Source organism: Chiloscyllium plagiosum, unplaced genomic scaffold (assembly GCF_037043375.1).
Source record: "Chiloscyllium plagiosum isolate Xiang-an unplaced genomic scaffold, Cpla_swu_hap1 HiC_scaffold_44, whole genome shotgun sequence".
In the NCBI taxonomy this organism is placed as follows: domain Eukaryota; kingdom Metazoa; phylum Chordata; class Chondrichthyes; order Orectolobiformes; family Hemiscylliidae; genus Chiloscyllium; species Chiloscyllium plagiosum.
The window spans coordinates 42,653,948-42,681,331 of NW_028270182.1; the positions used below are offsets into that span (position 1 = coordinate 42,653,948).

General features: G+C 46.6%; 1 pseudogene; it reads left to right on the forward strand.

Annotated features, from left to right (window-relative positions):
* Window positions 1-1,670: 1,670 nt before the first annotated feature.
* On the forward strand, window positions 1,671-24,574 carry LOC148137387 (cyclic AMP-responsive element-binding protein 1 pseudogene; annotated as a pseudogene).
* The last annotated feature ends 2,810 nt before the right edge of the window (window positions 24,575-27,384 follow it).

The following is a 27,384-nucleotide window of genomic DNA, read 5'->3' on the forward strand; positions in this document are numbered from 1 at the left end:
ATATCCTGTTCCTGGGTGAATGCCGATGCAAAGTAATTATTTAGGATCTCGTCCACTTCTACTGACTTCAAGTACAACTTCCTTCCTTTAGTCTTGACTGGCCCGACCTTCTTCCGAGTTATGTGGAAGCTTTGGAAAGGGTTCAGAGGACAATTACTGGGATATGGCCTGGTATGAAAGGAAGGTCTTACAAGGAAAGGCTGAGGGAAGGGAAGCTGTTTTAGTTGGAGAAAAAAAGGTAGAGAGGTGACTTAATTGCCTGCAACAGTAGTAGAATCGCCGATGCAAAGGGCATTTAAATGGGCATTGGACATACATATGTAATATTGGAAGGGTGGAGGCTAGATAGGCATCAGATTGTTTTCACAGGTCGGTGCAACATTGAGGGCCAAAAGGCTTGTACTGTGCTGTAACGATCCATGTTCGTATCCTCTTGTGGGTAATTATCTCCAGAACGATTTGGGATTCACTTTAACCCTCCTTGCGAAGGGCATGGCCCCTCCTTGCTCTGCTCCTTCCCTGTTCAGGTTCCTTCCAGCTTTTGTTTTTTAACATTCCTCACATGCCACGTCCAATTCTTGCTTCCCAAACCTTGCATGGGCTTGTTTTCTTTCTCCTTTTGACTAAATTCCCAGCCTCCCTTATTATCCAAGGGGCCCTTACATTACCAGCCTTATCCCTCCACCTTACTGGAACATGCTAGTCGTGAACTCCGATCAGCAATCCTTTAACGAACTCCCACGTGCCCAATGTGGCATTGTCTAATGACAGATCCTCCCAATTAATACTCCCCAGCTCCTGCCTAATACTGACATCATTTGCAATCCCACAATTTAGAAACATCCCATTTATTCGTAGCTGCCTTAAAAAAACCTTAAGTTGTGATCACTGTTTCCAAACTGGTCTCCCACTGAAAGGTCAGTCACCTGGCCAGGCTCCTTCAGCAATATAGGTCCACTATTGCCCCCCCCTCCTTTACATTACTATTTCAAGAAACCCTCTTGGATACACTTAATTAACTCTGCACCATCTCAGCCTCTTGCTCTAAAGTAGTGCCAGCAAATGGTGGGGAAGTTAAAGTCACTTTGAGAACTCTGTTGTTATTGCCTCGTTTCATAAATGCCGAGATATTTGTACCTCGAGGTATCATTGGCAGATTGAGGGTCCTACAGTATAATCCCATCAACTGCATCCTTCTTATCCACGTTGCCTCAATGGGTGAGCCCCTCCAGTATGTCCTGAATGCAGACGGAACATTCACCCAATTGGTAATGCAACTCCTCCACCTCTTTTCCCCTCCTTTCCATTTTATCTGAAACAATGAAACCCTGGAATATTGCGCAGCCAGTGCTGTCCATTTCCGAACCTAATCTCTGGAATGGCCACAATATCGGATCTAAGCTTAACTACCTTAGGTATGTTGCGCCCTGTGTTGAAATTAACACAATCAGCCCATTCGTACTATGGTGTTCATTTCTCTGTATTTCCTTTCTGATTGACTCGTATACATCTTCCGACCTTCCTTACGCCCCACGTGCTGCCCTGCTGCTGTGATTCCCAGGACCTTGCCATTCGAGGTTAAACCCTTCCCCTGTAGCAGGAGCAAGCCCCCCTGTGAGGATATCAGTTCCCCTCTAGTTCAGGTCACCCCTGCTCCAGAAGAGGTCCCAATGATTCAAGATCCTGAAACTCTCCCCCTGTACCAGCTCTTCAGCTATGCATTCATCTCTGCTATCTTTCAATTTCTTGTCTCACAAGCACATGGGACTGGTGGTAACGCAGTGATTACTACCCTCAAGGTCCTGCTCTTCAGTCGTTCCCTACTTCCTGTGCTTACTCCTCAGGACCTCATCCCTTTGTCGACCCGTGTTGTTGGTAGCAATGTGCACCATGACCTCTGGCCTCCCATTTTCCCAATTCGGAATTTCAAGCAAATGCTCAGAGATGTCTTTGACCCAGGCACCAGGGATACAACACCCCATCCTGGAGTCTTGGACGCAGCCACAGTAAAAGTTGCTGGTAATGTTCCCTTTTATTCTTTCCCCTCTAACCTTAAACTGATGCCCTCTCGTCCTCAATTCTTCTACCCTGGGAAAAAGTGTGAATGCATTCACCCTATCCATGATCATATACATTTCTATAAGATCTCCCTTATGTCTACTCTGCTCTGAAGAAAAATATCCCAGCTTGTCCAACTTCTCCCAATAACTCAAGCCATTGAGTTGTGGTGCTATAAACCTGGCAACCGCTGTGCCACTCTCCTGAGATGCAATCCCCAACAATACACCAGCTCTCACTCCTTAAACATCCCGCATCCAACACCATATTTGTCCCATGTATGGTCCTCTGTGTCTTGCTGTTGCTCCAATCCAACCACGCGGACACCCACCTACCTGATGGAACCTGGATGCATGGACAGGACAAGATCATGGGTGTTTCTTAAACGCAATGAATGGAATTCTGAAATTACATTTGGACTGAATGTAATGTAGAGCAGCGTGAAATGGAGGTGGATGACTTACGTGACTTGCTGTACGGATACTGACAGTAGAATCCGAGGTGATCGTGAGTATATAGAGGTAGAATGTTGGAGGCAAGCTGGGACTGTGTTGCAGTAGTCATGTGAGAGGGAACAAATGCTGGATGGAGGGTTTCAGCAGCTGATGGACTGACACTGAGGTGAGCCATCGGAAACTGAGCAAGTGGCATCATCTAATAGGACAGAGAAACTGATCCATCAGCCTGAAACTGACCGACCACGTGGTTCTCAATGAATCCAATACAAGTGAATGGAAACATTGCTCACAGCCTGTTTCTGTAACATTCAACACAACCAGGAAATGGAAAGTGAATAATGAGCTGAAAACAAGGCCACTGCTCTGTTAGAGTCAAAATCATTCAAAGTTCAGTCACTGAATATTCTAACCTGCAGAAAGGAATCTCCCAGAATCACAGCAGAAGGAGAAAACAAGCTTGGCAGAGACAGAATGAAGCCACCCCCTGCATCACAACAGCTGAGAACAAAGAGGCTGAATTCTAAACAAACTGAGAATGATGGACTGAGTGTGAGACGGTCTGGGTGACGGTAATGGAATGAGTGTAAGAGGGTCAGGGTGAGGATGATGGAGTGAGTGTGAGGGGGTCAGTGTGACAGTGATGGAGTGAGTGTAAAGGGATGGGTGTGATGTTGATGGAGTGTGGGTGAGGGGAGCAGTGTGATGGTGTTGGAGTGAATGTGTGTGGTGGTCAGGGTGACGGTGACGCAGTGAGTGTGAAGGGGTCAGGGTGACAGTGATGGAGCGAATGTGAGGGGGTCAGGGTGACCGTGATGGAGTGGGTGTGAGGTGGTCAGGGTGATGGTGAATGAATTTTTCTGAGGGTGTCAGGGTGACACTGATGGAGTGAGTGTGAGGAGGTCAGGGTGACGGTGATGGAGTAAGTGTGAGGAGGTCAGGGTGACACTGATGGAGTTAATGTGAGGGAGTCAGGGTGATGGTAATGGAGTGAGTATGAGGGGGTCAGTGTGACGGTGATGGAGTGATTGTGAGTGGGTCAGGGTGAGGATGATGGAGTGAGTGTGAGGGAGTCAGTGTGACGGTGATGGAGTGAGTGTGAGGGGGTTATGGTGACGTTGATGGTGAGAGTGTGAGGGGGACAGGGGGACGGTAAAAGAGTGAGTGTGAGGGTGTCAGGGTGACGGTGATGTTGTGAGTGTGAGGCGGACTGTGTGACAGTGATGGAGTGATTGTGAGGAGATGAGTGTGAGGGGATCAGTATGATGGTGTTGGAGTGAGTTTGTGGGGTTCAGGGTGACGGTGATGGTGTGAGTGTGAGGGGGTCAAGGTGATTGTAATCGCGTAAGTGTGAGGTGGTCAGGAGGACTGTGATGGAGTGAGTTTGAGGGGGTCTGGCAGACTTGATGGAGTGAGTGTGAGGGGTTCACGGTGACGGTGACCGAGTGAGTGTGTGGGGTTCAGTGTGACTGTTATCACGTGAGTGTGAGGTGGTCAGGAAGACGGTGATGGAGTGAGTGTGAGGGGGTCACGGTGACGGTGATGGAGTGAGTGTGAGGGGGTCAGTGTGACAGTGATGGAGCGAGTGTGAGAGGGACAGGGTGAGTGTGATGGAGTGAGTGTGAGGGGTTCAGATTGACAGTGTGGAAGTCAGTTTGAGGCGTCAGGGTAAGAGTGATGGAATGAGTATGAGGGGGTCAGGGCGACGCTGATGGAGTTAGTGTGAGGGTGTCGGGGTGATGGCGATGGAGTGAGTGAGTGTGAGGCGGTCAATGTTCGTGTGATGGTGTGAGTGTGGGACACAGCCTGGGACTCACTCACTCACACACACACACACACACACAGCCTGGGATTGACTCATTCACTCACTCACACAGCCTGGTACTGACTCACACACACACACAGCCTGGTACTGACTCACACACACACAGCCTGGGACTGACTCACTCACTCACACACGCACACACACACACACAGCCTGGGACTCACTCGCGCACACACACACACACAGCCTGGGACTCACTCGGTCACACACAACCTGGGACTGACTCACACACACATAGCCTGGGACTGACTCACACACACACAGCATGGGACTGACTCACACACACACAGCCTGGGACTCACTCACTCACACACACACTTTGGGTTTCCCTTAAACACTCTGGGACATTCTGTGATTTTATCTTACACTCGAGGATTCCCTTACACACCATAGGACTCTGGGATTCTCTCTCACACACTCTGGACACTCTCACACACTCTGGGACACTGTGATTCTCTCTCACATTCTGGGATTCCGTTACACACTCCGGGACACTATGGTATTCTCTGACACACTCTGGGACTCTCCCAGACAACTTGGGACACTGAGACCTTCTCCCACGCACTGTGGGACCCACACCCACACACTCTGGGACACTGTTATTCTCTTACGCAAACTGGGATTATCTCGCACACTCGGGGAATCTCTCACACACTCTGTGATTGTCTCACACATTCTGGGACTCCCTCACACACACTCTGGGATTCTCTCACACACTCTAGGAATCATTTGCACACTTTGGGACACTCTAGGATTCCCTTAGGCAATCTGGGACGCGAGGATCCTCGCCCACACACTCTGGGATTCTCTCACACACACTCTGGGACTCCCTCACACACACACACTCTGGGACACTGTGATTCTCTTACACTCACTGGGGTTCTCTCGCAAACTCTGGCATACTCAGGGAATCTCTCTAAAATTCGGGGATTCCCTTACACACCATGGGTTTCTGGGACTCTCTCACTCACTCTGGAACTCTCTCTCTCTCGCTGTGGGATTCTGTTGCACACTCTGGGATTCTCTCACACACTCTAGGAATCTCTAACACAATCTGGGATTTCCTTATGCAATCTGAGACACTGGGACTCTCGCACACACCCTGGGACACTCTGGGATTCTCTCGCCCACTCTGGAATTCCCTCTCACACACTCTGGGATTCCCTTACGCAATCTGGGACACGGGGACCCTCTCTCACACACTCTGGGACACTATGGGATTCTCTCACACATTCTGGGACTCTCTCACACAACCTGGGACTGTCTCACACAACCTGGGACTTCCTCACACACTCCGGGACACTGGGACCCTCTCCCACTTACTCTGGGATACTGGGAACCTTTCCCACTCACTCCGGGACACTGTGATTCTCTTACAATCACTGGGGGTCTCTCGCACGCTCTGGCACACTCGGGGAATCGCTCTAACATTCGGGGATTCCCTTACACACCATGGACTCTGGGACTCTCTCTCACTCACTGTGGGATTCCGTTACACACTCTGGGATTCCCTTACACACTCGGGGGCACTATGAGATTCTCTCACACACTCTGGGTCACTCTGGGATTCTCTCATACACTCTAGGAATCCCTAACACACACTGGGATTCCCTTACGCGATCTGGGACACTGGGACTCTCTCACACACCCTAGGACTCCCTTACACACCCTGGGACACTGGGACCCTCGCCCACACGCTCTGGGATACCCTTACACACGCTTGGACACTCTGGGATTCTCTCACACACATCCTGGGATTCTCTCACACACACCCTGGGGCACTCTGGGTTTCTATCACACACTCTGGGACACTCTGGGATTCTCTCACGCACTCTGACACATTCTGGGATTCTCTTACACACTCTAGGATTCCCTCTCATACACTCTGGGATTCCCTCTGGCACATCCTGGGAATCTCTCACACTCTGGTACACCCTGGGACTCTCTCACACACAACCTGGGAATCTCTCACACACACCCTGGGATTCTGTTAAACACTCTCGGACAAATTCAACTAGCGGCGGGGTGGGGGGGGGGGGGCAGTTAGCTATGAAGAGATCGAGGGAGGGTAAGAGACCAGTACGGCGTGTCCTCTCGGACACTCTGGGATTCCCTTACACACTCTGGCACACTCTGGGAAAATTCTGTGATTCTCTCTTACATTCGGGGATTCTCTCATACACTCAAGGATTCCCTTACACACCATGGGACTCTGGGACTCTCTCACATACCCCTGGGACTCTCTCACTCACCCCTGGGACTCTCTCACTCACTCTGGGATTCCGTTACAAACAATAGGACACTCGGAGATTCTCTCATACACTCGAGGATTCCCTTACACACCATGGGACTCTGGGACTTTCTCACATACCCCTGGGACTCTCTCACTCACCCCTGGGACTCTCTCACTCACTCTGGGATTCCGTTACAAACACTGGGACACTCGGGGATTCTCTCTTACACTCAGGGATTCCCTTACACACCGTGGGACTCTGGGACTCTGTCACTCACTCTGGGACTCTCTCTCACTCACTGTGAGATTCCATTTCACACTTTGGGATTCCCTTTCACACTCTGGGACTCTCTGGGATTCTCTCACACATTCTAGGAATCCCTAACACACTCTGGGACACTGTGGGATTCCCTTACGCAATCTGGCACACTGGGACCCTCGCCCACACACTCTGGGATTCCCTTACGCAATCTGGGACTCACACTCTCTCCCACACACTCTGGGACACTGGGACCCTCTCCCACACACTCTGAGTACACACTCTGGGATTCCTTCACATACTCTGGGACACACTGGAATTCTTTCACACACTCGAGGAATCCCTAACACTCTGGGAATACCTTACCTAATCTGGGACACTGGGACCCTCGCCCACACACTCTGGGATTCCCTTACGCAATCTGGGACTCTGGGACTCACACTCTCCCACACACACTCTGGGACACTGGGACCCTCTCCCACACACTCTGGGATTCCCTTACACTCTCTGGGACCCTCTCCCACACACTCTTGGACACTCTGATTCCCTTACACACTCTGGGACTCGCAAACACACTCTGGGACACTCACACGCACTCCGGGATTCCCTTACATACTCTGGGACACTGGGACCCTCTCCCACACACTCTGGGTACACACTCTGAGATTCCCTCACACAAGGTGACTACCTGGTCAGGTCCACGCCCCCTACGACCCACCCTCTCATCCTGGCACTTTCCCCTGCCACCGCAGGAACTGTATAACCTGTGCCCACACTTCCTCCCTCGGCTCTATCCAAGGCCCTAAAGGAGCCTGCCATATCAATCAAATTTTACCTGCACATCCACTAATATCATTTATTATATCCGTTGCTCCCGTTGCGGACTCCTCTACATCGGGGAGACTGGGCGCCTCCTAGCAGAGCGCTTTAGGGAACATCTCCGAGACACCCGCACCAATCAACCAAACCGCCCCGTGGCCCAACATTTCAACTCCCCCCCCCCCCCCACTCTGCCGAGGATATGGAGGTGCTGGGCCTCCTTCACCGCCGCTCCCTCACCACCAGACGCATGGAGGAAGAACGCCTCATCTTTCGCCTCAGAACACTTCAACCCCAGGGCATCAATGTGGACTTCAACAGCTTCTTCATTTCCCCTTCCCCCACCTCAGCCTAGTTTCAAACCTTCAGCTCAATACTGTCCCCTTGACTTGTCCGACCTGCCCAGCTCCTTTTCCACCTATCCACTCCACCCTCTCCTCCCTGACGTATCACCTTCATCTCCTCCCCCACTCACCTATTGTACTCTATGGTACTCTCTCCCCACCCCCACCCTCCTCTAGCTTATCTCTCCACTCAGGCTCTCTGCCTTTATTCCTGATGAAGGGCTTTTGCCCGAAACGTCGATTTTGCTGAAGCTCCTCGGATGCTGCCTGAACTGCTGTGCTCTTCCAGCACCATTGATCCAGATTCCCTCACACACTCTGGAACACCCAGGGACGCTCTCTCACGTGAGCGCACACCCCTGGGACGCGTGCGTCTCCCCACCCCGAGACACTCTGACGTGTAAAACCGCGCCCCCCACCACAAGGGATCCTCTCCCCCACACCCCCCCCCCCCCCCACAACCTCGGGACGTTCTCTCGCGCACACACACTCTGGGACATTCTGTGATTCTCTCTTACACTTGGGGATTCCCTTACACACCATGGCACTCTCTCACACAATCTGGGACTCCCTGGGACCCTCCCTGTCACACTCTGGGTACTCCCTCACATACTCTGAGGATTCCCTTAGGCACTCTGGGATTGGTGGCAACGGGCTTGGGGGCAAAGGGGTTGGACGTGGTTGGGGGAACGGCGTTGCACAGGGTTGGGAGGGGAACGGTGTCGGTCGGGGTGGGGGGGACAGATTCGGACGGGTTTGATGGGAGCCGTTTTGGGCGGTGACACATTTCCCCCCACCCCCCTCGGAGCCCCCTGTAAACACTGACACATTCCGTCCCACCCCCCTCGGAGCCCCGTCAAAATACTGACACATTCCCCTGCCCACCCCTCTCGGAGCCCCCTGTAAACACTGACACATTACCCCCCCTACCCCTCTCGGAGCCCCCTGTAAACACTGACACATTCCCCCCCCCCCCACCCCTCTCGGAGCCCCCTCTAAATACTGACACATTCCTCTGATGTATTGATCCGTTCCTGAAAATTTGTATAAACATCCCCACCACCACGCTAAATGAGCTTCTCTCAATCTCCCACTCACAATGAAAGCTATAGCCCCCTCTACAAATGGGTATATGAACAATCCAAATGATACCCTTCCATTTCCTACACCAAAGCAGTGACTACTCTTCAAGCTGACAATCTGGGCATCCAGTGAATCTCTCTGTCCTAACAATTAACTGAGTAAATATTATAGAAATATCCGTTGTGATCCTGACAGACAACCTTTCAGGTACTCCCCATGAGGGAAAATGTGGATATTGGGTATGTCTTGGATTGTCCCAGCTTTTGGAAGGGTTTCTCCATCGAGATCCTCTGATTCAGAGTCCGGAAGCCGGGATGTGTGGACGGACAGGACTGTGCGAGCTATGTACACCACATCTGACTGTGTCAGTCACAAAAATAAATCTCTCGGTTTGAGTCCTGTCATGGTCAGTGAGGATCAGTAATGGACGCCTGATTCCCTGTCTGGGAGAAAATATTCCTGTTTTGCAAGATCAACATTTTAAATTGAATATTTCCATGTATCAGAACTGCCTACAGAGTCAGCGATGAGCAATGGACTCTAATTTACACCCAGACATCAATGAGACCCAGAAAGAGTCCTTGCTGTTTCAATATCGCAATCATAGTGCCACAGTCAAGCAAATGAGGGGATTGTTTCTCCAAAAAAAAACTTCAACCACACGGACAGAACGATACCATTTAGACCCAGGAGTCTGACCACAGCTAATAACATTCTTTGTTCTGCTTAAAAGTTACATCAAATGCAATACATTAACTCTGCTTCTCTCTCTCCACAGTTGCGGCCGGTCTGTTTCAAATTTCCAGCAGCCACAGTATTTGTGTTCATTTTAGTAACATCATCGTTAACTTTTCAGAACTCACCCAGTTTCTGCAACATCTTTTGATTCACTTAGTATCGCAAACATTGCAAATTATTCTCTGGAATGTAGTCAGTGATTCCGTTCTTGAGGTGGAAATGATCACAGATTCCCAGGTGTTTGAGTGAAGTCATTTCTCCTTATCTCGGTCACTCAGGCTGCTCTCCAGTCCTGAGACTGTGACCCATTGTAGATTCCTAGCAGCAGAGACAGCTGCCAACATTAACCATGCCAATCTCTTTGGTAAAAATATCCAATTCCATGAAAACACTTCTTATTCACATGCAGTACTCACCCACTTAGTCCCACTTTGTAAACAACCTCCAGTCCCAGGAATGAGTCAGTGCCCTTCTTTTACAAATACTCTGATGGCAGCGTGTGCTTCCTTCAGGGAAGAAAACAAATTTGCACCCATCTGTGTCCATCTGTCTGCCTCAGGTTCCACTAAGTACATTAATGGAAATAACATTGGAAAACCAAACCCCTTTCCAGGTGTTTACATCACTTCGTGCAGAATTTACAGACAAAGGAAATCTGCATTATCGGGAGCATAATCTTATTAATGACAGTCTGTTGCACACAGCAACAAGATCCTCTCACAAACACAAGCCATTGTTTTATGTTGAAATTGAAATATTAAGCTAAAAATGTCATGCAAACAATCTGCTGCTTGTCACTTTAATAAATGAACTTCCTGATAAGATAATGCTCAAAGTGTTATAAAGTTGAAGGTGAGAGAGAGAGAAAACGCTCTTCTGAACTGAGAGCTTACCACTAACCTGTGTACCGTATATGACTGGCCAGCAATCCCAGAGTACTGGGAAAGCAAACAAATGTAACATTTGGCTGTGAAATATAGACCTGAGCTGGTTGATGTTTTGACAATAATTCAAATTTAACCTATCCGTTTAAATTATACCTCAAGATTCCAAAACCCAATCGAATTTGAATTTATTGTTTTGCCAGCATCAAGCCAATGAGATGGTCTAATGGCGGCAATTAAAATGCAGACATTTTAAAAACTGATCAGAGAGTAACTGCTGTCTGGGAGAGTTAACATCTTTCTCGCCAAGAAATTAGGAAAGTCTCTCAACCAAAGGGTGCCTTTTCATATGAAACATACTCAGAGTAAAAGAAGACTACGACGACCCAGGAAGCAGAAAGACACGAGTCACTGTATCGGTTTGAAATTAAATTGATGTAATTTTAATAAGTGTCTGACTGAAATAACATATAGTTATAGAGCTGGAGGCAGATAATAAGCAGTGAAGAGAAAGGGAGAGCTTAGACTTATGAATAGTTGTTTAATATTCACTTTTCGAATTAAAAATAAATTGATGCTATTTACATTAAATAGTGGAATTTGTGAATTTCCTGTCACTCAGACTTTAACAGATTATGTGGGGAGGTGAACGTTTCTGGGTGTTTGGTTTAATTAACAGAGGGGTTCACCGTCATGTTGTCACAAAAGAAACACAACAAAGAACAGCACAGCACAGAAACGGGCCCTTCAGCCCAGAATGTTGTGCTGAATGTGACACCAAATTAAACTCATCCTTTCTGCCTATCTTTGTTCCATGTCGTTGCATATTCACGTGCTTACCCAAAAAACCTTTAAACACCCCTCTCATTTCTGCCTCCTCCACTATCCCTGGCAATATGTTCCAGATTCCGACAACTCTGTAGAAAACATATTAACCCTCACATCTCCTTTGAGCTCTCCCCCTCTCACCTTAAATGCACATTCTCTAGTAAAGATATTTCAACTCTGGGTAAAACATTTGAAGCGTCAACCCTGTGCATCTCATGACGCTGCGCCGACTGTCCCTAATTAGGTCATTCTTTACCAAATGCGCATAAATCCTATCCGTAAGAATTCTGTCCAAAGCTTCCCAACCACTGAGGTGAGACTCTCGAGGCTATAATTTCCTGGACTGTCCCTTTTTCCCTTCTTGAAGAGAGGAACACCATAAGCTACTCACCAGTCCTCTGCGATCTTTCCAGTGGCTAGCGAGGATTCAAAAATCATGGCCAAGACCCCAAAAATCACCTGTCTTGCCTTTCTCAAATAACCTGGGGTAGTTAGCATCGGGCCCTCAGGATTAATCCATTTTAATGATCTTCAAGAAATCTAACGCTCCTTTCTCGACCTCAAAAATGGCCGAGCACATTAGCATGCTCCACAGAAATCTCATTATCCCCTATATCATTTTCCTGGGTGAATGCCGATGCAAAGTAATTATTTAGGATCTCGTCCACTTCCGCTGTCTTCAAGTACAAGTTCCTTCCTTCAGTCTTATCTGGCCAGACCTTCTTCCTAGTTATGTGTAAACTTTGGAAAGGGTTCAGAGGACAATTCCTGGGATATGGCCTGGTATGAAAGGAAGGTCTTACAAGGAAAGGCTGAGGGAATGGAAGCTGTTTTATTGGAGAGAAGAAAGTAGAGAGGTGACTTAATTGCCTGCAACAGTAGTAGAATCGCTGATGCAAAGGGCATTTAAATGGGCATTGGACATACATATGGGTAATATTGGAAGGGTGTAGGTTAGATAGGCATCAGATTTTTTTCACAGGTCAGTGCAACATTGAGGGCCAAAAGACCTGAACTATGCTGTAACGATCCATGTTCATATCCTCTTGTGGGTAATTATCTCCAGAACGATTTGGGATTCACTTTAACCCTCCTTGCGAAGGGCATGGTCCCTCCTTGATCTGCTCGTTCCCTGTTCAGGTTCCTTCCAGCTTTTGTTTTTTAACATTCCTCACATGCCATGTCCAATTCTTGCTTCCCAACCTTGCATGGGATTTTTTTTCACCTTTTGACTAAATTCCCAGCCTCCCTTGTTATCCAAGGTGCCCTTCCATTACCAACCTTATCCCTCCTTCTTACTGGAACATACTTGTCGTGAACTCCGATCAGCCATCCTTTAACTAACTCCCACGTGCCCAATGTGGCATTGTCTAATGACAGATGCTCCCAATTAATACTCCCTAGCTCCTGCCTAATACTGACATCATTTGCAATCCCACAATTAAGAAACATCCCATTTATTCGGAGCTGCCTTAAAAAAAAAACTTAAGTTGTGATCACGGTTTCCAAAATGGTCTCCCACTGAAAAGTCAGTCACCTGGCCAGGCTCATTCAGCAATATAAGGTCCACTATGGTCCCTCCCCTCCTTTATATTACTATTTCAAGGTCCTGCTCTTCAGTCGTTCCCTACTTCCTGTGCTTACTCCTCAGGATCTCATCCCTTTGTCTACCCGTGTCGTTGGTAGCAATGTGCACCATGACTTCTGGCCTCCCATTCTCCCAATTCAGAATTTCAAGCAAATGCTCAGAGATGTCCTTGGCCCAGGCACCAGGGATACAACACCCCATCCTGGAGTCTTGGACGCAGCCACAGTAAAAGTTGCTGCTAACGTTCCCTTTTATTCTTTCCCCTCTAACCTTAAACTGATGCCCTCTAGTCCTCAATTCTTCTACCCTGGGAAAAAGTGTGAATGCATTCACCCTATCCATGATCATATAATTTCTATAAGATCTCACTTATGTCTACTCTGCTCTGAAGAAAAATGTCCCAGCTTGTCCAACCTCTCCCAATAACTCAAGCCATTGAGTTGTGGTGCTATAAACCTGGCAACCGCTGTGCCACTCCCCTTAGAAGCTATCCCCAACAATACACCAGCTCTCTCTCCTTAAACATCCCGCATCCAACACCATATTTGTCCCCTGTATGATCCTCTGTGTCTTGCTGTTGCTCCAACCCAACCACGCGGACACCCACCTACCTGATGGAACCTGGATGCTTGGACAGGACAAGATAATGGGTGTTTTTAAACGCAATGAATGGAATTCTGAAATTACATTTGGACTGAATGTAATGTAGAGCAGCGTGAAATGGAGGTGGATGACTTACGTGACTTGCTGTACGGATACTGACAGTAGAATCCGAGGTGATCATGAGTATATAGAGGTAGAATGTTGGAGACAAGCTGGGACTGTGTTGCAGTAGTCATGGTGAGAGGGAACAAATGCTGGATGGAGGGTTTCAGCAGCTGATGGACTGACACTGAGGTGAGTCATCGGAAACTGAACAAGTGGCATCATCTAATAGGACAGAGAAACTGATCCATCAGCCTGAAACTGAATGACCACGTGATTCTTAATGAATCCAATACAAGTGAATGGAAACATTGCTCAGAGCCTGTTTCTGTAACATTCAGCACAACCAGGAAATGGAAAGTGAATAATGAGCTGAAAACAAGGCCACTGCTCTGTTAGAGTCAAAATCATTCAAAGTTCAGTCACTGAATATTCTAACCTGCAGAAAGGAATCTCCCAGATTAACAGCAGAAGGAGAAAACAAGCTTGGCAGAGACAGAATGAAGCCACCGCCTGCATCACAACAGCTCAAAACAAAGAGGCTGAATTCTAAACAAACTGGCAAGCAATACAGATACTTTTAGAGTTACAGATCGAGTTCAGAATTATCCAGGAAACAGACTTACCAGATGCACTGGTCGGTGGTGTGTGCCAGAAGTCGATGAAATAGCTTTGTGATGTGCCGTTTTTTTCGTTGAGAAATGATTCTTTGTTTTCGCTAAGAAGAGCGGATGTGTAGTTCACTGATCACTAGATTTTGAAACAAAGGAAACCTGATCAAGGACTCACAGGTCAATTACACTGTTAGTGACAGTCCATCGCACACAACAACAGCCTGTTACACAGAGAACAGAACAGATTCTAGTTTAACAGACACACTCTCACAATGAACATCTGCTGCTTTAATAAAAATGTTACCTGTTTGAGAAAAGGAACATATCACCAATACAGCGAGACTTTTAAACTGCCCAATGTAACTGCGGAGTTTTTAACCGATTCAGTGATCACTCTTTCTATGTATTTTAAAGCTATTTTGAGCGGGGTATGTCTCGCGTGTCGGTGTGGACTTGCTGGACCAAAGGACTGTTTCCACACTGGAGGGATTCTATCCAAAAGATTGTCAACCTGTCCCACAGCAGGCTGGGTAAGGCCCGAGGGGAGTCTGTACCCGGCAGGGGTTGTGTCCCACTGCAAAATGGGTAAGGCCCGAGGGGACTCTGTACTGGGGAGTGGCTGCTTCCCACAGCAGGATGAGTAAGGCCCGAGGGGACTCTGTACCGGGCAGGGGTTGTCTCCCACAGCAGGATGAATAAGGCCATAGGGGACTCTGTACCAGGGAGTTGCTGCGTCCTACAGCAGGATTGGGAAGGCCCGAGGGGAGTCTGTACCAGGAAATGGCCGTGTCCTACAGCAGGATGGGCAAGACCTTGGACAAGTATGGGTAATGTCCGAGGGAAATCTGTACAGGGGAGATTGTGTCCCACAGCAGGATGGGTAAGGCCGGAGGGGAGTCTGTACTGGGGACGGGTTGTGTCTCACAGCAGGATGGGTAAGATCTGAGGGGAATCCAACCCGTAGAGGGGTTGTGTCCCACAGCAGGATGGGTAAGGCTCGAGGGGAGTCTGCACCGGGGAGTGGCTGTGTCCAACAGCAGGATGGGTAAGACCCAAGGGGAGTCTTTACCGGGGAGGGGTTGTGTCCCACGGCAGGGTGGGTAAGGCCCAAAGGTCTTCTGTACCGGGGAGGGGTTGATTCCCTCAGCAGGATGGGTAAGGCCGAGGAGAGTCTGTACTGGGGAGGGATTGTGTCCCACAGAAGGATGAGTAATACCCAAGGGGAGTCTGTACCAGGGAGGGGTTGTGTCCCTCAGGAGGATGGGCAAGACCCAAGGGGAGTCTGTACCGGGGAGGGGTTGTGTCCCACAGAAGGATGAGTAAGAGCCGAGGGGACTCTGTACCCATGTGGTTGTGTCTCTCAGCAGGATGGGTAAGTCCCGAAGGTCTTCTGTACCGGGGAGGGTCTGTGTCCCACAGCAGGATTGGTAAGGCTTGAAGTCAGTTGTACCTTGGAGTGGTCTTGTCCCAAGCAGGATGGGTAATGTCCGAGGGGAGTCCATGTTGGGGAGGGGTTGTGTCCCACAACAGAATGGCTAAGGTCTGAGGAGTGACGAGAGCAAAGATTTACTTCAGGAGCTGAGGGGCAACATTTTCCACAGAGGACGGTTCATATACCGAATGGACTGCCAGTGGCACATGGGTGAAACAAGAACAATTACAACATGGAAAAGACATTTGGGCAAGAACATGGAGGGAAGAAGGTTTGAAGGGCCATGGGCCAAACGCAGGGAAATGCAACTCATTCAGTTCAGGAAACCTAGTCAGCACTGATGACTTTGGCCAGAGAGTCATGCAGCACAGAAACAGACCCTAAGTTTTGGGTTATTGGGGGAGTGGACTATCGTGGAGAAAGTGAGGTCTGCAGATGCTGGAGATCAGAGCTGAAAATGTGCTGCTGGAACAGCGCAGCAGGTCAGGCAGCATCTAGGGAACAGGAGGATCGACGTTTTGGGCATAAGCCCTTCTTCAGGAAAGTGGACTATCGTGACAAGGCATGTTGTTGACAATAGACAGTAGACAATAGGTGCAGGAGTAGGCCATTCAGCCCTTCGAGCCTGCACCGCTATTCAATATGATCATGGCTGATCATTCCAAATCAGTTTCCTCTTCCTGCCTTATCTCCATAACCCTTGATTCCACAATCCTTGAGAGCTCTATCCAACTGTTTCTTAAATGAATCCAGAGACTTGGCCTCCCCTGCCCTCTGGGGCAGAGCATTCCACACAGCCACCACTCTCTGGGTGAAGACGTTTCTCCTCATCTCTGTCCTAAATGGTCTACCCCGTATTTTTAAGCTGTATCCTCTGGTTCGGCACTCGCCCATCAGCTGAAACATGTGTCCTGCCTCCAGAGTGTCCAATCCTTTCATAATCTTATATGTCTTAATCAGATCCCCTCTCAGTCTTCTAAACTCAAGGGTATACAAGCCCAGTCGCTTCAGTCTTTCAGTGTAAGGTAATCCCGCCATTCCAGGAATTGACCTCGTGAACCTACGCTGCACTCTCTCAATAGCCAGAATGTCTTTCCTCAAATTTGGAGACCAGAACTGCACACAGTATTCCAGGTGTGGCCTCACCAGGACCCTGTACAGCTGCAGAAGCACTTCTTTGCTTCTATACTCAATTCCTCTTGTTGTGAAGGCCAGCATGGTATTAGCCTTCTTCACTACCTGCTGTACCTGCATGCTTGCCTTCATTGACTGGTGTACAAGAACACCCAGATCTCTCTATACTGCCCCTTTACCTAAATTGATTCCATTGAGGTAGCAATCTGCCTTCCTGTTCTTGCCACCAAAGTGGATAACGATACATTTATCCATATTAGACTGCATCTGCCATGCATCTGCCCACTCACCTAACTTGTCCAGGTCACCCTTTAATCTCCTCACATCCTCATCACATTTCACCTGCCACCCAGCTTTGTATCATCAGCAAATTTGCTAATGTTATTGCTGATATCATCTTCTATATCATTAACATATATTGTAAAAAAGCTGCGATCCCAGCACGGATCCCTGCGGTACCCCACTGGTCACTGCCTGCCATTCCGAAATGGAGCCGTTTATCACTACCCTTTGTTTCCTATTAGCCAACCAATTTTCAATCCAATCTAGTACTTTGCCTCCAATACCATGCGCCCTAATTTCACTCACGAACCTCCTGTGTGGGACTTTATCAAAAGCTTTCTGAAAGTCCAGGTACACTACATCTACTGGATCTCCCTCGTCCATCTTTAGAATTACATCCTCAAAAAATTCAAGAAGATTAGTCAAGCATGATTTCCCCTTCATAAATCCATGCTGTCTCTGTCCTATCCTGTTACGACTATCCAGATGCGCCGTAATTTCATCCTTTATAACAGACTCCAGCATCTTTCCCACCACTGAGGTCAGACTAACTGGTGTATAATTTCCTGCTTACTCTCTCCCACCTTTCTTAAAAATTGGTATAACATTAGCCACCCTCCAATCCTCAGGAACCTACCCCGAATCTACCGAACTCTGGAAAATAATCACCAACGCATCCATGATTTCCCGAGCCACCTCCTTCAGTACCTTGGGATGTAGACCATCAGGCCCCGGAGACTTATCAACCTTCAGACCTAACAGTCTCTCCAACACCAAATCCTGGCAAATATAAATTCCATTACGTTCAGGTCCTTCAGCCACTGTTACCTCAGGGAGATTACTTGTGTCTTCCCCAGTGAACACAGATCTGAAGTACCCATTTAATTCTTCTACCATTTCTTTGTTCCCCGTAATATATTCACCTGTTTCTGTCTTCAAGGGCCCAATTTTTGTCCTAACCATTTTATTGCCTTGCTCATACTTAAAAATGCTTTTACTATCCTCCTTTATATTATTGGCCAGTTTACCTTCGTAGCTCATTTTTCCTCTGCGTATTTCCTTCTTAGTAATCCTCTGTTGCTCTTTCCAAGCTTCCCAGTCCTCAGTTTTCCCACATATCTTTGCTATATTATACTTTTTCTCTTTTAACTTTATATGCTTCTTAACTTCCGTCGTCAGCCACGGCCGTCCATGCCTCCTCCTGGGATCTTTCTTCCTTTTAGGAATGAACTGATCCTGCAACTTCGGCATCATACACAGAAATATCCGCCATTGTTCCTCCACGGACATCCCTGCTAATGTATTGCACCATTGAACTTTGGCCAGCTCCTCCCTCATAGCTCCATAGTTCCCTTTATTCAACAGTAGTAGTCACTTCCGACTGTACCCTCTCCCTCTCAAATTGCAGATTGAAGCTTAATGTATTATGGTCACTACTTCCCAATGGCTCCTCCACTTCGAGGTCTCTGACCAATTATGGTTCGTTACACAATACCAAATCCAGAATTGGCTTATTCCTGGTCGGTTGAGACTGAAGTCAGTTAGAGAGATATGGATGGTCGTCTGGACTGGAGCAGGTTTCAAATGTGTGAAGTGATTGGTGAGAGGGGAGGAAAGTATAGAGATAGGAACTGTTTTTGGCATTAGAATGATTGATGACACTGATCCATAAGACAAGCCATAAATACAGAGTGGGAGAGGGAACACAGAATGGAACATTCCCAGACAGCATTCCCACCCTCTCGTGGAAGGCCTGCTTTCCCCTCTTTTGTACTGATGCTAACTAAGACAGCACAGGCTTCGATTGATAACTGTGACACTCCCGATATTGTCTTAGTACAGCAAAACTTGCAGTAAAGGCGGTGACTGAACCTGGGGTGTGTCTGTACTGTGCTCCCCCTCCAGCAGTATAGCTATGTCATGTCCTGTTAGCTGATCTTTGGAGCCCTCTCATTGCTCTCTGCTCTGTGCACTGAGAGTGATCTTACTTCACTACAGGACGTATTGAAGGCTCCAGATCTCCCTGCCCTGTGTCTCTCTGGCTGACAAACCCTCTTCAATGATAAAGTTAAAAATCACACAACACCAGGTTATAGACCAACATGTTTAATTGGAAGCACGCTAGCTTTCGGAGCGACGCTCCTTCATTAGGTGATTGTGGAGGGCTCGATCGTAACACAGAATTTATAGCAAACATTTGCAGTGTGATGTAACTGAAATTATACATGGTAGAATTGATTGTCTGTTAAGCCTTTCATCTGTTAGAATACAGTGATAGTTTCACTCCTTTCATGTGTAAATCACAAAACCCTTTCTTTTAAGGTTGCATTCTTGGGTTAGCTGTTAACAATGGTGATAGCTAGACAATATGTTGAAGGTGTTCACCCCTTGTGTTCTCTATCTATGACCTGACGTTTAGATTGATTCTAATCTAAAAAGTGAGATAACAGAATTTATATAATTTATGTAAAACTCTGTTATCTCACTTTTTGGCACTGAGTCCCACAGAAATCTGGAACATCCCAGTCTCCATCGACTCTCTGGGGTGGAGAATTCTGTTTGCTCAAGATCTGGAGTAGCTGCAAGAGCGAGGGACACTGACAGAGGCAACAATTACACCCAAACAGTGAGGGATACCACATGAAGAGATACTGAGTGATATCACCAGAGTGCAAGATCAAACAACTGTGCAGGAAGAAAGGGTTTTGATTCATGTTGCACTGGGATGCGCAACCTGTGAGCAGGCGAAGTGATAGCCGAGTGGCATTATTGTGAGACAATTTATCCAGAAACTCAGCAAATGTGCTCTGGACACAGGTTCAAATCCCACGATTGCAAATCATTGAATGTGAATTAAATGCTTCAAAAGATATGTAATTAAAAACCTGTAAGTGAGTATTAAATCATTGCTGATGTTAAGAAAAATCCACCGAGTGCATTCATGTCTTTAGTGAAGCAATCTAAGGTGGGTCTTTCCTCAGATTGTCCTAAACCCCGATAGCCCCGCCCTCCTTCTCAAGATGGCGGCTCTGAGGCCCGCGCTCCCTCTTCCCTCAAACAAATGGCGGCCGTGACGCTGGGCCGCTTTTCCGACAGAGACCACCATCTCCTTATCCGGGTCTGGAGGGTCTTTTTTCGGGTTTTTTCACGTTTATCCGCGTCTTGTAAATTCTTTACGCTCCTTTGTCCCAGTGAGTCTCCCACACGCCGCCCTCTGAAGCCGATCGTAGCCGCACCCGGAGAAAGCTGCTCCATATCTCGCCGTGTCCTGGTTAATATGACACTGCGCATGCCCTTCATAGAAAACAAACTGCGCGTGCGTCGGAGGTTATCAGTGAGTTTATATAGAATATTTATAACCGCACAGAATTACGGGAGAAATATTAGACATTAACAATTGCTCTGTCGGGTTACAGTCATTCAGATATGTAAATAGATTGTTCGGTCCAATTTAATCATACCGGCCACATATGTAAATTACCAATCGTTCTGGGAGTTTGAAAATAAGTTTGTTACTCGAGTTGTGTAAATCGATTGGAAATATGTACATTGTCAGATTTATATCTTAACTATTTCTTTAAAACCTCACATTGTTTAATGAGAGGAGTTTAATGCTCCACTATGTTGTGAGAATGATCAATCCTGCAAAACAGTTTACTTTCTGACCAATCCTGAAGCGTTCACTCCCGAGAATGCATTGGTCCCCCTCCTCACTCACTCTGGTTGGAGGACCGGACGCTGATCTGTCCTCCAGTTCCGCCCCTTCTTCCCAATTGTGACTCAGCAGCGAAGCAACAGAAACATTCAGGGACAAGGGAAGTTGGAGTCGATGCCTTGTGATGCGGTGAAAATATCCCGAATCTTGGACCGAGAGGCCTTGGTTCAATTCACAGATGGTGCAGGTGTGTGTAAAAACAACTTTGAACAGGTTCATGAGGGAAAACAAGGGGAGTCAGGAACCGAATAAAAACGATAGAAAATGCATACAATGTGGTGGGGCTCGCAATACTCAGATAATTTTCGTCTTTTCCAACTGTTTCAGGGCCCCAATACAGTCTGTTCCACTCCTCCTTGTGCCATATACCACGTTTGTGGGGTAAACTGTTGTGGTGGGATATAAAGGAGCTTTTCTAGAACTCATCCGGTTTTGGAGTTGAAAATGGGCGAGAAAGAGTAGGGTTTTGTATGGAGTTACCTGTTCCCCTCCTTTTGCAGCATCTCATTATTGCCCTGACTCTACCTCGTACATGTTTGGTAGAGATCACTGTCATTTCGTAAGCCCACAATACAAGATCCGTCACTCTGTTTAAGACAACAGAAATCTCTTTTAGCACTATAGTCATAACACGCATGGACCTGTTGCAGTGCCTCAAACTCCATGAGGCAGCTATACTCTCTATGATAGACAGGCTGAGTTTAGAACCTCCTCTGTCCTTAAGACTTTATGCACTGCTTGCACTCTTCCATTTCCCCTTTGCACGTTCCCTTTCCAAGCCTCCCCACCTGCATCCCTCCACAGTTGGAGCTGTCAAGGGCAGACGTCTGTGGAATAGCCTCCCTAACCTTCTGTATCCTCCTTTAAAGATGTATTTTAAAATCATTCTCTTTAATCAACGTTTTGATCATCCATGAAGCACCTTAGGAGATTTGCCATTGTGAAAGATTCCATACAATGCAAGTAGTTGTTGTTGTAATTGCCATACATTAGGAGAAACAGGAATGATGCAGTCAAAATTGTAACAAGAAAGTCACTGATAGGCGGGGTGTATAGGCCACCAAATAATTACATCACAATGGCATGGCCAATAAACAAATAAATAACTAATGCCTGTAAAAATGGTACAGCTATTATCTGGGTGATTTTAATTTACATGTAGATTGGTCGAACCAGCTCAGTCAAGGGAACAGGAGAATCGACGTTTCGCGCATTAGCCCTTCTTCAGGAAGAAGGGCTAATGCCCGAAACGTCGATTCTCCTGTTCCCTAGATGCTGCCTGACCTGCTGCGCTTTTCCAGCAACACATTTCCATCTCTGATCTCCAGCATCTGCAGACCTCACTTTATCCTCCAGCTCAGTCAAGGTAGCATTGAGGTGTTCATTAAATGTATCCATGATAGTTTTCTTGAACAGTATGAAATGGAACTGACAAGGGAGCAAGCTATCCAAGATCTGGCCCTGTGCAATGAGCCAGGAATAGTTAATGACTTCAGAGTTAGGGATCCCCTGGGAAGAAGCGATTACCGTATGGTTGAATTAGAATACATATGGAGAGTGTGAAGATAAAATCTAATAACTGGGTCCTGTGCTTGAACACTGGGAACTACAATAGAATGAGAGAGAATCTGGACAAAGTAGACTGGAAACAAAAATTTTATGGTAGGAAGTTGATGAGCAGTGGAGGATTTTCAAAGACATTTTACAAAGGTGTATTCCAGTGAAAAGGAAGGACTGTATGAAAAGGCATTCTTGGCAGTGGGTGTCTGAGGAAAGTGATCAAATTAGACCATAAGACCATAATACATAGAAGTGGAAGTAAGGCCAATCGGCCCATCGAGTCCACTCCGACATTTAATCATGGCTGATGGGCATTTCAACTTCACTTACCCGCATTCTCCCCGTAGCCCTTAATTCCTTGTCACATCAAGAATTTATCAATCTCTGCCTTGAAGACATTTTGCGTCCCAGCCTCCACTGCACTCCGTGGCAATGAATTCCACAGGCCCCACTCTCTGGCTGAAGAAATGTTTCACATTTCTGTTCTGAATTGATCCCCTCTAATTGTAAGGCTGTGCACACCGGTCCTAGTCTCCTCACCTAATCTAAACAATTTCCTAGAGTCCATCCTTTCCAAGCCATGTATTATCTTGTAAGTTTCTATTAGATCTCCCTTAACCTTCTAAACTCCAATGACTACAATCCAAGGATCCTCAGCCATTCCTCGTATGTTAGACCTACCATTCTAGGGATCATCCGTGTGAATCTCCGCTGGACACGCTCCAGTGCCAGTATGCCCTTCCTGAGTGTGGGGATCAAAACTGGACACAGTACTCCAAATGGGGACTAACCAGAGCTTTATAAAGGCTCAGTAGCACATCGCTCCTTTTATATTCCAACCCTCTTGAGATAAATGACAACATCGCATTCGCTTTCTTAATGACGGATTCAACCTGCATGTTTACCTTTCGAGAATCCTCGACTAGCACTCCCAGATCCCTTTGTACTTTGGCTTTATGAATTTTCTCACCGTTTAGAAAGTAGTCCGTGCGTGTATTCATTTTTCCAAAGTGCAAGACCTCGCGTTTGCTCACATTGAATTTCATCATCCATTTCCTGGACCACTGTCCCAAACTGTCTAGATCCTTCTGCAGCCTCCCCACTTCCTCAGTACTACTTGCCTGTCCACCTAACTTCGTATCATCAGCAAACTTCGTTGGAATGCCCCCAGTCCATTCATCCAGACCATTAATATATAATGTGACCATGCAGGTAACCATGCCTGGGATCCAATTAACAACAGGTCCAGCAGTAACTTTAGTGCAACGAATGGGCAGACTGTTCAAGTTCAAGGAGTTATCCAAGCAACTCAGTCCTCAGTCACGCAGTCCCCTCAAGTTCAGACTGTTCAGAATTCTACAATACTTGAAAATGAGGACTCCCAGGAATCTGTGGATAGCATGACTGACTCTCAGAAACATAGAGAAATTCTATTGAGACGGCCTTCATATAGGAAAATCTTGAATGAACTTTCTTCTAATCCCCCTAGTGTGCCAAGAAATCGATGAGAAATCAGAAGAAGAGACTGTCTCAACCATTACTACAATGACGATGCAGACACCCATCTATCAGACTAGCAGCAGACAACACATTGCCATCACACAGGGGGGAGCAATTCAGCTGGCCAACAATGGTACAGATGAAGTGCAAGGACTCCAGACACTAACACTGACCAACGCAGCTACAGCCAAGGTTGGAGCAGCCATTTTACAGTATGCACAGCGCCCTGATGGACCGCAAATCTTTGTGCCTGGCAGCCAAGTGCTTGTACAAGGTGCTGCTAGAGATGTCCAAACCTATCAGATCCGTACAACTCCTACCTCCACTGCAGACCAGGGAATGGTTATGGCATCTTCACCAGTCCTGCAAGACCAGACACAAAATGCTGAAGAAACCACTCGTAAACGTGAGATCTGCCTCATGAAAAACAGGGAAGCAGCTCGAGAGTGCCTTCGCAAGAAGAAAGAGTATGTGAAATGGTTGGAGAATTGGGTTGCTATTCTGGAAAATCAAATTGAAAGAGAAGGCGTACAAATTGGCCAAAAACAGCAGAAACTAGAGCTGGGAAAATATTAAAGGTCAACAGAAAGCCACAAAAGAGGTATAAAGAAAAGTAATATAGAACATGAGAAAAATAAACTAGCACCGACTATAAAGACAGAGAGCAAAAGTTTATATAAATATATATAATGAGAAAAGAATGGCTAAAGTAAATGTTGGTCCTTTGGAAAATAAGAAGAAGCATTTAGTTATGGGATATCACAGTGGAGGATACTAAGGTAGGTGAGGATTTGGAAACTATCATTATTACGTAACAGCTAGTTTTAGACTGTTTGGAGGTAATTGAGCTAACGATAGAAAAGTCTCCTGACCTTGATGGAATGCATCCCAGGGTCCTAAAAGAGATGCCAGGAAAAATAGCAAATGCATTGGCAGTAATTTTTCAAAATTCACTGGACTCTGTGGCAGTCCCAGCAGGTTGGAAAACAGCAAAAGTGATGCCACTGTTTTAAAAAGGATGTGGACAAAATGTGGGGAATTATAAACCAGTTAGTTTATTCTCTGTAGTGGAAAAGATGCTTGGGTCTATTATCAAGGAAGAAATAGCAGGGAATCTCAATAGAAATTGTTCCATTGTACAGACACAGGGTTCATGAAGGGCAGGTCATGCTTGACCAATCTTTTGGAATTCTTGGAAGACATTTCAAGCAAGGTGGACAATGGGGACCCAGTGGATGTGGTACAGCTGGATTTCCAAAAGACCATCAACAAGATACTGTGCAAGAGGCTGTTGCATAATATAAGGGTGCATGGTGTAAGGGGTAGAAGATTGGTTTAATAATAGGAAGCAAAGTGTGGGGATAAATAAGTATTAATCTGGCTGGCAATCATTGATAAGTAGTGTGCCTCAGGGATAGGTTTTGGGACTGCAATTATTTACAATTGATGCAGGTGATTTGGAGTTGGAACCAAATGTCGGGTGTCAAAATCTGCATGTGATACTAAGATGATTAGCGGAACAAAGTGAGTGGAGGACTGTGAAACTTTGCAGAGGAATATAGATACATTGAGTGAGTGGGTAATGGTCTGTCAAATCAAATAGAATGTTTGCAAATATCAAGTTTATACTCATTGGTTGTACTAATATTTAAAAATAAATAGTTGAATGTTAAAACGTTGCATCATTTGCTCTGCAGAGGGACCTGAGAACCCTTCTGCATGAAGGTTGGTCACCAGGTACAACAATCAGTTCAGAAAGCAAATGGAATTTTGTACTTCATTGCTGAAGGGATTGGGTTTAAAAGGAGAGGTAATGTTCCAGCTGCATTTGGTGCTGGTGAGGTCACACCTGGAGTACTACATGTAGTTTTTATCTCCTTAGTTGAGAAAGGATGTACTGGCACGAGAGGTGGTGCAGAGGAGTTTAACTAGGTTGATTCCGGAGTTGAGGGGGTTGGCTTAACAGAGACTGAGTAGATTGGGATTATATTCATTGGGATTCAGAAGAATGGAAACATATAAAATAATTAATGGAATGGATAAAATAGAAATAGAGAGATGTTTCCATTGGCAGGTGAAGCCAGGACAAGAGGGCATCACCACATGACTAGAGTCAGCAAATTTAAGACTGAATTGAGAAGGAACTTCTTGACCTCTATAGAATTCATTGCTCAGGGAAGTAGTTGATGCTAGTTCAGAAAACGTTTTTAAAGCTAGGTTAGAATTTTTTTAAAGTAATTAATTTATGGACATGGTGAGAACGTGGGTAAATGGTTGTGTCCACGAAATGATCAGCCATGATCTTATTGAATGGCAGAGCAGGCTCGAAGGGCAGGATGACCTTCTCCCGTTCCTAGTTCTTATGTTATACATCCCTCCCTCATTCGTGACTTGGAGGTGTTGGTGTTGGATTGGGAAGGACAAAAGTAAAATTCACAGAACACCAGGCTATTGGTCAACAGGATTATTTGGAACCACTAGTTTTGCTGCTTCTTCATCAGGTGGTTTTGAGATGTTGTTGTCATTTTTAACTCTTTTAACTCATGAACAGCGACAAAAGCCACGAAGCAATCCGCATGCTCCAGCCAACAATGGGCTCCGGGTGATTGATGTCAGCGGCGGACAAATGGAAAGGCAGCTACAGAGCTGGAGGACCTGGCGGGGCAGTTGGTCCTCCGACCAATCAGAGTGAATGAGGGGCGGGACTAGACTATACCACGTGATCCTCCTCGCGGTCTGTTCGGGATGTGTGGACGGAGAGCTGTTGGCAAAGATAGAAATAAACAGCAGCAAGCGGGAGGGAAATGGTGTTGGTATGGTTTGAGAGGGTTTATAGACATTTGGTGCACATCGGAAAATACAAATTTGAAACTTAGTCCCGTTTTTGCAGTAAACGGGAAAATGCCTCATCCAGTGATTGACTCGAGTAAGCACCACCATTTTTATTCGGGGCAATGATTCACTGGACACGTGCAGCCGCCAGCTTTGTAGGGGGCAAGGTTCAGCGGAATGCATGTGCAGCCCTCTCTGGTAGAGAGTCATAGGGCAGGATTTACACAGAGCACATTCACACCCAGAGAAATGGATGTTTTTTCTGGATGTGTTTCGTCATTCATTTAAATGATTTAGATGTGAATAGAGGCGGTACAGTTAGTAAGTTTGCAGGTGACACCAAAATTGGAGGTATTGTGGATAGTGATAAAGGGTATCTCAGAGTACAATGGGATATTGATCGGATGGAACAATGGGCTGGGGAGTGGCAGATAGGGTTTAATTTAGATAAATGTGAGGTGCTGCATTTTAGAAAAGCAAATCAGAGCAGGACTCA